General features: G+C 39.9%; 1 long non-coding RNA gene across 1 annotated transcript in view; it reads right to left on the reverse strand.

Moving 5' to 3' along the window:
* LOC133415381 (uncharacterized) overlaps positions 1–2587 on the reverse strand; it is a 3662-nt gene extending 1075 nt beyond the window's left edge. Inside the window, exons 1-3 of the long non-coding RNA XR_009770116.1 lie at positions 2381–2587; positions 1179–1244; positions 818–834 (exon numbers count right to left, since the gene is read on the reverse strand). This is a non-coding gene — a long non-coding RNA (uncharacterized LOC133415381). The remainder of the gene's footprint in view (positions 1–817; positions 835–1178; positions 1245–2380) is intronic.
* Positions 2588–8018: the final 5431 nt, after the last annotated feature.

The raw sequence follows: 8018 nt of genomic DNA on the forward strand, positions 1-8018 counted from the left end.
TTTTGTTAATATTTATACATCAAATGCCTGGGTTTGAGTTTGGATGAGAGGGTGTATTTTAGTGTGCATGTGTGAAAGTGTATTTTCCTGTGTACTCATGTGTTTGTTAAATCAAGGGTGCATATCTCAGTCTAGACTGGACTATTGAGGCTAATTTTCCACTGATGTAGAAAGCAGATTTCTGCTTGGCCAACAGGAAAAAGCTGTTCCTCATTGGACAGATCACATTTTAACATAAGCGGCTTGACTTAACTTTATGTCTGGCAGTGATTAATGAAGATTAAATGGAAAGGTGACCCCCGAAAAAACTAGCTTGTTTAATTTTCACCTTGTGTTTGCCGTGTATCAATTGTAGCAAACTAAAACTCTGAAACTATTAGTTCTTCTATGGTAAGACTAACTGAAATGAAGCTTTGTGTAAGTGTGGTCCCCATACAGTATTACTGGTGACAAAATCTCTGGAACTTGAGCTTTTTGGGGGTGGCAGTAGGTCTTCTGTAAGAACTTGGTATTTAGAACCCGAGGGCCACGATTCAAGACCCGCTACGTACAAATAAATGAAATAAACAATGGAACTAGATGATGGAGAGAAGCCAGTTGGCTTTCTGACTACTGTCGACTAGCTAAAACAAGGAAACGCCCCACCCGCCCCTTGCTCTTTACGTGGCCCTTTACTCAGACTCAACTGAAAATATATAGCAGAGTGTAAATTGAATTGCTATTTAAGGAAATACTTGTTCTAAGGTCTTAGAGCCATGAGCGATGCAAGCTGACTAAACCCGTGTATATTGGCGGAAATAAATTTGCAAGCACTTACTTCATGCGGGTGGCCTTCTGCAACAAAGCATTACAGCAATCAATTTTAACAAAACAAGCCTGCTCAAACGTATCTAACCTCACTATTTTCACTCATTATTTTCTAAAAAAAAAAAAAACATCCAGACTTTCAATATATGCAACAATTACACCGCAGCCTTTCGCAGAACGAGGAAATAGTTTTAAAAACTTCACAGACATTTTGATCATATAAGATTGTTTATAGATTTGTTCTCAAGCTATTTTTACCACTATAAATTAGTTAATATTGCGTATAAACAACAGAAGAAGCGGGAACAGACAAATAGTATCAATTTCTGAAGAAACCAAGAACATGTATTAGTATAAGGAAATGTGCTCACTTTCTGTCACTGACGTCAGCAGGCTTAAGCAGATTTAGACCGAAATGTAGGTGGGTCCAAATCTGGCTGAAAAACAAAAATGTCATGAGAAAACAAGCCTAAAATTACTACTGAGACTATTTTGAGGGGATTTTTGTTTCTGCAGACATTGTTTTTAAGTCCAGAACAATGGAATAAGTGCCAATGTTTGCAGTATTGACTAATTAGAAAAAGGAATTTTTGGTTCAGGAAAAGATAAAAACAATGGATATGGTGTAAAAGAAAGGCAAAGATTTACCACTAGAGTATCCTTTTCTGACAGTGTTGACGCATACAGTAGTATAATGAGTTCAGTTATCCCTGTTATAACACATGCATGATTTTTCACACATACACTTTTTTTTTTTTACTAAATTAAATTCTGTAGGAGACAAATAACAGCTTCAGATGTACAAGTGAATAGACTATGCTCTTTTGGTGTTTGCTGTGCAGATTTAGATGCATACTATTCTGGTACTTTCCTACCAATCGTGAATGATTGATAGCCATAGGCCTGAATCTCACAGCAGAGCAGAAAAAAAGGAGAATGCTGCTGGAATTATCGAGAAACCTCCATCTTACTATGAAAAATATTAAGACAAATTAAATTCTGATTTTGCAATGCTGAGATGTATACATTTTTCATATTAGTCCTCCTGAGGGTAAATCCTCTATTTTCTTTATTTTTTTAACATGCATTGCACAGACACATAGATCCAATCTAACACATGCACAATGGAGCATACGGGCATACAGGCAAGGGAAAGACTAGTTTGATAGGGGTCTGAGAACTGTTTTTTTTTCTTTTTTCTTGGTTTGTGTGCTTTCTATTTTCTGTACTGTACTGTGATTTGTGATCACGCTGAACCACCCTGAACTGCCCGACAGCAAAGCAATCGAAAAGGGCCATTATCATGGTTATCTAGGAGAAAAACTGGCTGCAATGTACTTAAATATGTCATGGTCTGTCCCTGCAGTTCCTTTCCCTCCCTCTCTGTCGCTCCCCTGCAATCAGCACCTCCTCATCCGCCTACCTGTTATCAATCTGCACTCATCACTACCTCCATTTAGGCCTGCCAAATCCAGGAATTCAACAATTCAGAGTATTGACGTTGATCTGTGGTACACAGGCTTACTCTCATGACTACTCTCACAAGTTACTCGATTCCCACGATTGTGCTTACCCCATTGTGTTCTTCTCCGTCTCCAGTTCTCCTTCTCTGTCACCTGCCTCGCCGTCCGTTCCGGTCATCCCGCCAAGCTCTATCACCTACTTGACCTCCCGTTTCCTACATGTTCCCTGCTTTGACCAACCACCATCACTCCTCGAATATCCTACCCCCAAGATATCCCTTAACAAACCCTTTTGATTTTCTTCCTCCGCCTCCTGCTGCTTTTGGGTCCAGTCCAATATCTTACAGTTATAGACTGTGACAAAATCTAGCAACAGTATAAACAAAGGGAAGCCTCTGAGCTCCAACTACCAGAGACAAATTCCATGTGCCTTTTAACATACTTCGACAATAAAGATTACTCTAATTCTAAAGGCGAGTTCATTTTACAAAAGTGAGTGAGTGCTTCGCTCCAAGGCTCAAGCACACTTGGAAGTCAGCCTTGGCCCTTGCCTAAGCATAAGCACATGCGCAAGGGCCCAACTTGTACATGCCATATAATTATAATCAATTATAACCAATGTGATCACTCTTCCTGTAAGTTATCAATGAGTTATTAAAGCCACCTTGAATGATCGATTGTGATTTGATTGTGAATTTTACATTTCATACACAAGGTAATATGGGGTGCCATTTGAAAAGCTGCTCACGCCAAAAATAACATTTTGTCACATTTAGCTTCAAAACGTGTTCAAACAACTGTTGTGAATTTTCGAGAGTCACTTTTCTGGACATTTAGAACAATATTTGTCAACTTAATAGTTAAAACCAAATATTAAATGTTACACCTAAATCTCAAATCTAAATGTTAAATATACGGTATAGTTACATGTTAAATATATATCTAAATGTAAAACCTTAAATGTGAATGTTAAATATACAGTATATATAAATGTTGAATATACATAAATCTTATGAATTAAAATATAATCTTAAAACTAAATGTTAAATATATACATACAGTGGGTACGGAAAGTATTAAGACCCCTTTAAATTTTTCACTCTTTGTTATATAGCAGCCGTTTGCTAAAATCGTTTACGTTCTATCCCCCCCCCCCCCCCCCCCCGTCCGTCCCCCCCACCCCCCTCATTATGTACACACAGCACCCCATATTGATGGAAAAAAAACGGAATTGTTGAAATTTTTGCAGATTTGTTAAAAAATAAAAACTGAAATATCACGGTGAATGACTGGTTAGCACATCTGCCTCACAGTTCAGTTAGGCCGCCAGTTCTCTCGAGAGGGGTTGGACTCTCTTCCACTCTGGAGTTGCCCACGGTGAGAGGCGCCAAGCAGTTGTGGGTATACTTATTGCCCCCCGGCTCGGTGCCTGTACATTGGGGATCACTAATTCGCGTCTCCTCACTAGGGTCGCGGGCGTGCTGGAGCCTATCACAGCTATCATCGGGCAGGAGGCTGGGTACACCCTGAACTGGTTGCCAGCCAATCACAGGGCACACACAAACAAACAACCATTCACACTCACATTCACACCTATGGGCAATTTAGAGACTTCAATCAGCCTACCATGTATGTTTTTGGGATGTGGCAGGAAACCGGAGTGCCCGGAGAAAAGCCATGCAGGCACGGGGAGAACACGCAAACTCCGCACAGGCGGGGCCGTGGATTGAACCCCGGTCCTCGGAACTGTGAGGCAGACCAGCTCTAACCAGTCGTCCACCGTGCCACCACAACATAAAAATAAAAAAATTAAAATAAATAAAACAAGAAACTTCTTATGCAGGGAAATTTAGCTTTGGAAATATATTATCATTCCCTGAAATAACAAACCAGTTATGGGAAAGTTATTTGACGAGAACCTTCAGTGTTTAGTGTAACTTTTCTGAAGAAATGTCTCGTTGGAAGTTACGGGGCAGAAGCCGGGGAAGGAGGGGGAAGAAAAGAGAACCAGCCAGAGACCAGTGCTTTCTACTTGCCTGCCCGCCTCAGAGTGCTTGCTTGCTGGCCGCCAGAGAGCGGATGTCAGCCCTGGAGGTGGATTTGGAAATTGAAGTGGAAAGGGGGGTGAGGGAAGAAATAAATCTTTTTTTCATCCGGGCATTTCAGCACGTTCATCAAGTTGTTTATAAGGTCACCTTTTGCTTTGAGTAATAGAAAAAAACTGTAGGAAATGTAGTATATACCCACGATTTTTATTTTAGCCAGTCCAAGTGTTGGTGTCCTGTTAGTCAACTGTTGCATGTCTGAGCAAATAGATGGCAGTGTGCGCTAAATAATGCAGTTCTGAACCACTAAAGTAATGCAAGGAAACAAGACTGTTTGGAATAAGGGCTGATTATATGGAAGTTAACTCTAATGACAAATTTTAGCTGTATAAATGGAATGATTATATGGACGTAAACTGTAATTTGGATATATAAATATATCTTCCTTGGGTCATTTTCACTCAAACAACAACCATGTTGTATTTTATCCTGTTCTGTATTTACATAGTTACTATAACACATAGATTTTCAATCTAAACTATACATTGAGATGAGTCTAATGTTAGTTAGTGTAGACGACAAATAAATATTCTTGGTAAGCTTTTGAGTTTTTGCTGGGTATGTCAATTTTTTCTGCCTTACATGCTTTAAAAACAAAAGCAATCACCACATCAGATACATTGGGCAAAACGTCTTTGCTATTCAATTGGCTAGCGACAGCACCAAGTGCCTAATTAGCTTATTAGCTAATAGCTATGCAGTACGCATCATTACAGGCCCCTGCCGAGTCAGTGCCGACACATAACATAGCAATTCAAGATGAGGCATTGAAGCATTGCCGTGTGGTGAACTGTCATTTCATAGATTTTGTCAGGGTTGTAAATCAAGAATTACCTGGTCATAAGCGTTAACACAGCTGAAAATGTGTGTAGCAGTTCTGGCCATAGATATGAAGACTATATGCTAGCGCACTGTAGCAGCTCAGCTAACGACGTACCTACGTGGCGGCCAAGTTGGGAAGGTTGATGTCCCTTTCAAAGGCAATGCATGGACATTGAAATTAAGTCGTAACACTTTTTTATGCTACATTTCAGAAAATCATGCAATAACAGAGTATAGGTCCCCACAAAAACAATGCTGACCCATTAATATGCGTGGGTCCACTGTACATGATGTCCCAGAGATCACATGATTTATTTTCTTTGTGTGTATGTATATATTAGATGTGTGAGTGTGTGTGTGTGCGTGTGTGTGTGCACTAACCTCTCTCATACCATTTCAAACAGAGGACAGTGGCGCTGTCTTTGACCACCTGAAACATTCCCTGGCTAGAAAAATAAAATAAAATTGAAAAAAAGTTAGATAATTCACACCTAACAACAAACAGTGAGCTAAAACAAGGAATGGTAATCGTGTGTGGGTATTAAGTGGTATATGTAAAGAAATGTTCCTCATATCCTGGTATAAACCAGTTACTGGCATACACCACCAGTGTATTGCTGTGTACAAAAATAGTGTGCTCAGAGCCTGGTAGGGGAGAGGTAGGAGGGAATGGGTGGAACAAACCATTTTTGGGGCAAGGGGAGTGCTGTATTTTCGCTGATAAAATACATTTCAACCAAGTAGCCTACTGGATGGTTACAGACTTTTCTACCTTGTTTTAAAAAGGACATACAGTAAAAAAAATAAAATAAACAAATAATCTAAAATTTTAGGGCACCCCCAAAAATTAACACGAAACGCCTATGTTGTTGACACAATCAGACAGTGAAACACTCATAAATGAATGTTTCGTGGAAAGACATCGTTGTCTCTAGCTTTGTTTCAACCTTCCTTGACCCAACTTGTAATGGCTAGCTGAAACAGCAATTGCTGGTGGGATGATTCAATAAAAGATGGAGGTAGGTGGGCATCAACGTGTAAAAAAAAAAACATATGTAATTCAAAATAATGCATAAATATGCATGATTTTTTTTTAAATAACTCCTTTCTCGGCCAGTAAGCTTTGGTGTCTCTCTCACACTTCAGCAGGTCTTATAAATGAATGCCAAACAAATCCTGTAAACATCCCCAACACAATGCAAGTCAAATGTTCTTTATGAGCAGGCTCATTAACTGTTAGGGTTCTAGTTCTAACAGCACCACAGATAAAGAGCAGAGGGCAGCAGAGGAGAACAGTAGGCGTTATCTCACTTGTGAGGAAACCATAAAACTGTGGCATCAGGGGCTATCGCTTTATGAGCTGTGAGATTAGGGTTCAGAGGGGATAGGTTTGAAGACAGTCAAAAGGATTTATGCGTGTGTGTGTGTGTGTGTGTGTGTGTGTGTGTGTGCGTGCGTGTGTGATTTAAGGTTTATCAGGGGTCAAAGATGGCTCGCAAAGGTAATGAAGACAGCAAGTAACCATTTGTCTGCTGTTGATTGTGTGGCAACACTAATTATGTTTTCAGGAGACAGGATGTCTCCCATGACTGCAGACAGACACAAAGTGTGAGTGTTGGAGAAGATAAACTGTCATTATCCCACTATCAAACTACTGCAGCTATATGTCTGTGCTATGCTAAGATTCGCTGAGTACGTGGTTAATTGCCTCTGAGAGTTGAATGCAAACTTTGTAAATCAACTATTGCGCAGCAATACGCTATTACAAAACCATTGTTCACAAAACTTTGTAGGGTTGAAACATTTTGGTGTAAGATAAATTGCCCTTAAGTCTGAATGTGGGGGGCACACATAGACAAACAACCATTTGCACTCACATTCAGACTTAAGGGCAATAAGGGCATTCAGACTTAAGGGCTGGCGACCAGTTCTGGGTGTACCCATCTCTCACCCAGTAAATGGATGGCTGGATGGATAATTTTCAAGTATTATTTTTAAATGTATTATTAATGTTGGCGGCACGGTGAGCAACTGGTTAACACATTCGCCTCACAGTTCTGAGGACTCGGGTTCAAATCCGGCCTCACCTGTGTGGAATTTGCATGTTCTCCCTGTGCCTGCGTGGGTTTTCTCCAGGTACTCCGGTTTCCTCCCACCTCCCAAAAACATACACGGTAGGTTAATTGAAGACTCTAAATTGCCAGTAGGTATGACTGTGAGTGCAAATGGTTGTTTGTTTATATGTGCCCTGCAAAAATGGATGGATGGATGATTAATGTTGCCACTTTCAGGCTATTTTAGAGACCATTCTTTCCAGGAAGCAGCCTGTTAACAATCAAATGGGGAAAACAAATGATACAGATGATGGTTCAGGGGTTCTCTATAAATCCCATGCTGTGATTTCCTCCATCCCCACTGTTTTTCTGGGGACCCATAAATCCCACCCATCCTCACATAAAATGCTGTTTATAACGACAGCTGTGGCAGAGTAATAGCAGGCATGAATTCTACCTTTTAAACATCATGTCCTGATATAATTCTAAGACTCTACTGCCCCATCCATCCATTTTATATACCTTTTATCCTGTTTGTATGCAATTATTGTTGTTTTTGTTGTTGTTATTTTTGATTATTGGTTTAAATCAATTTACACCACTGAAAAGTATATCAGTATTAATAAACAGTATTAATTGACACCCTCACTCACAATGGAAATTAAACCCATGCAATATACTGTAAACCCACCACTTTTCCATGTTTTCTCCATGTGTGGATCATGTCTCTCCCTATGGTTCACTGGAATCCTAAAGGTTTAGAAATG

Source organism: Phycodurus eques, chromosome 16 (assembly GCF_024500275.1).
Source record: "Phycodurus eques isolate BA_2022a chromosome 16, UOR_Pequ_1.1, whole genome shotgun sequence".
NCBI lineage: Eukaryota > Metazoa > Chordata > Actinopteri > Syngnathiformes > Syngnathidae > Phycodurus > Phycodurus eques.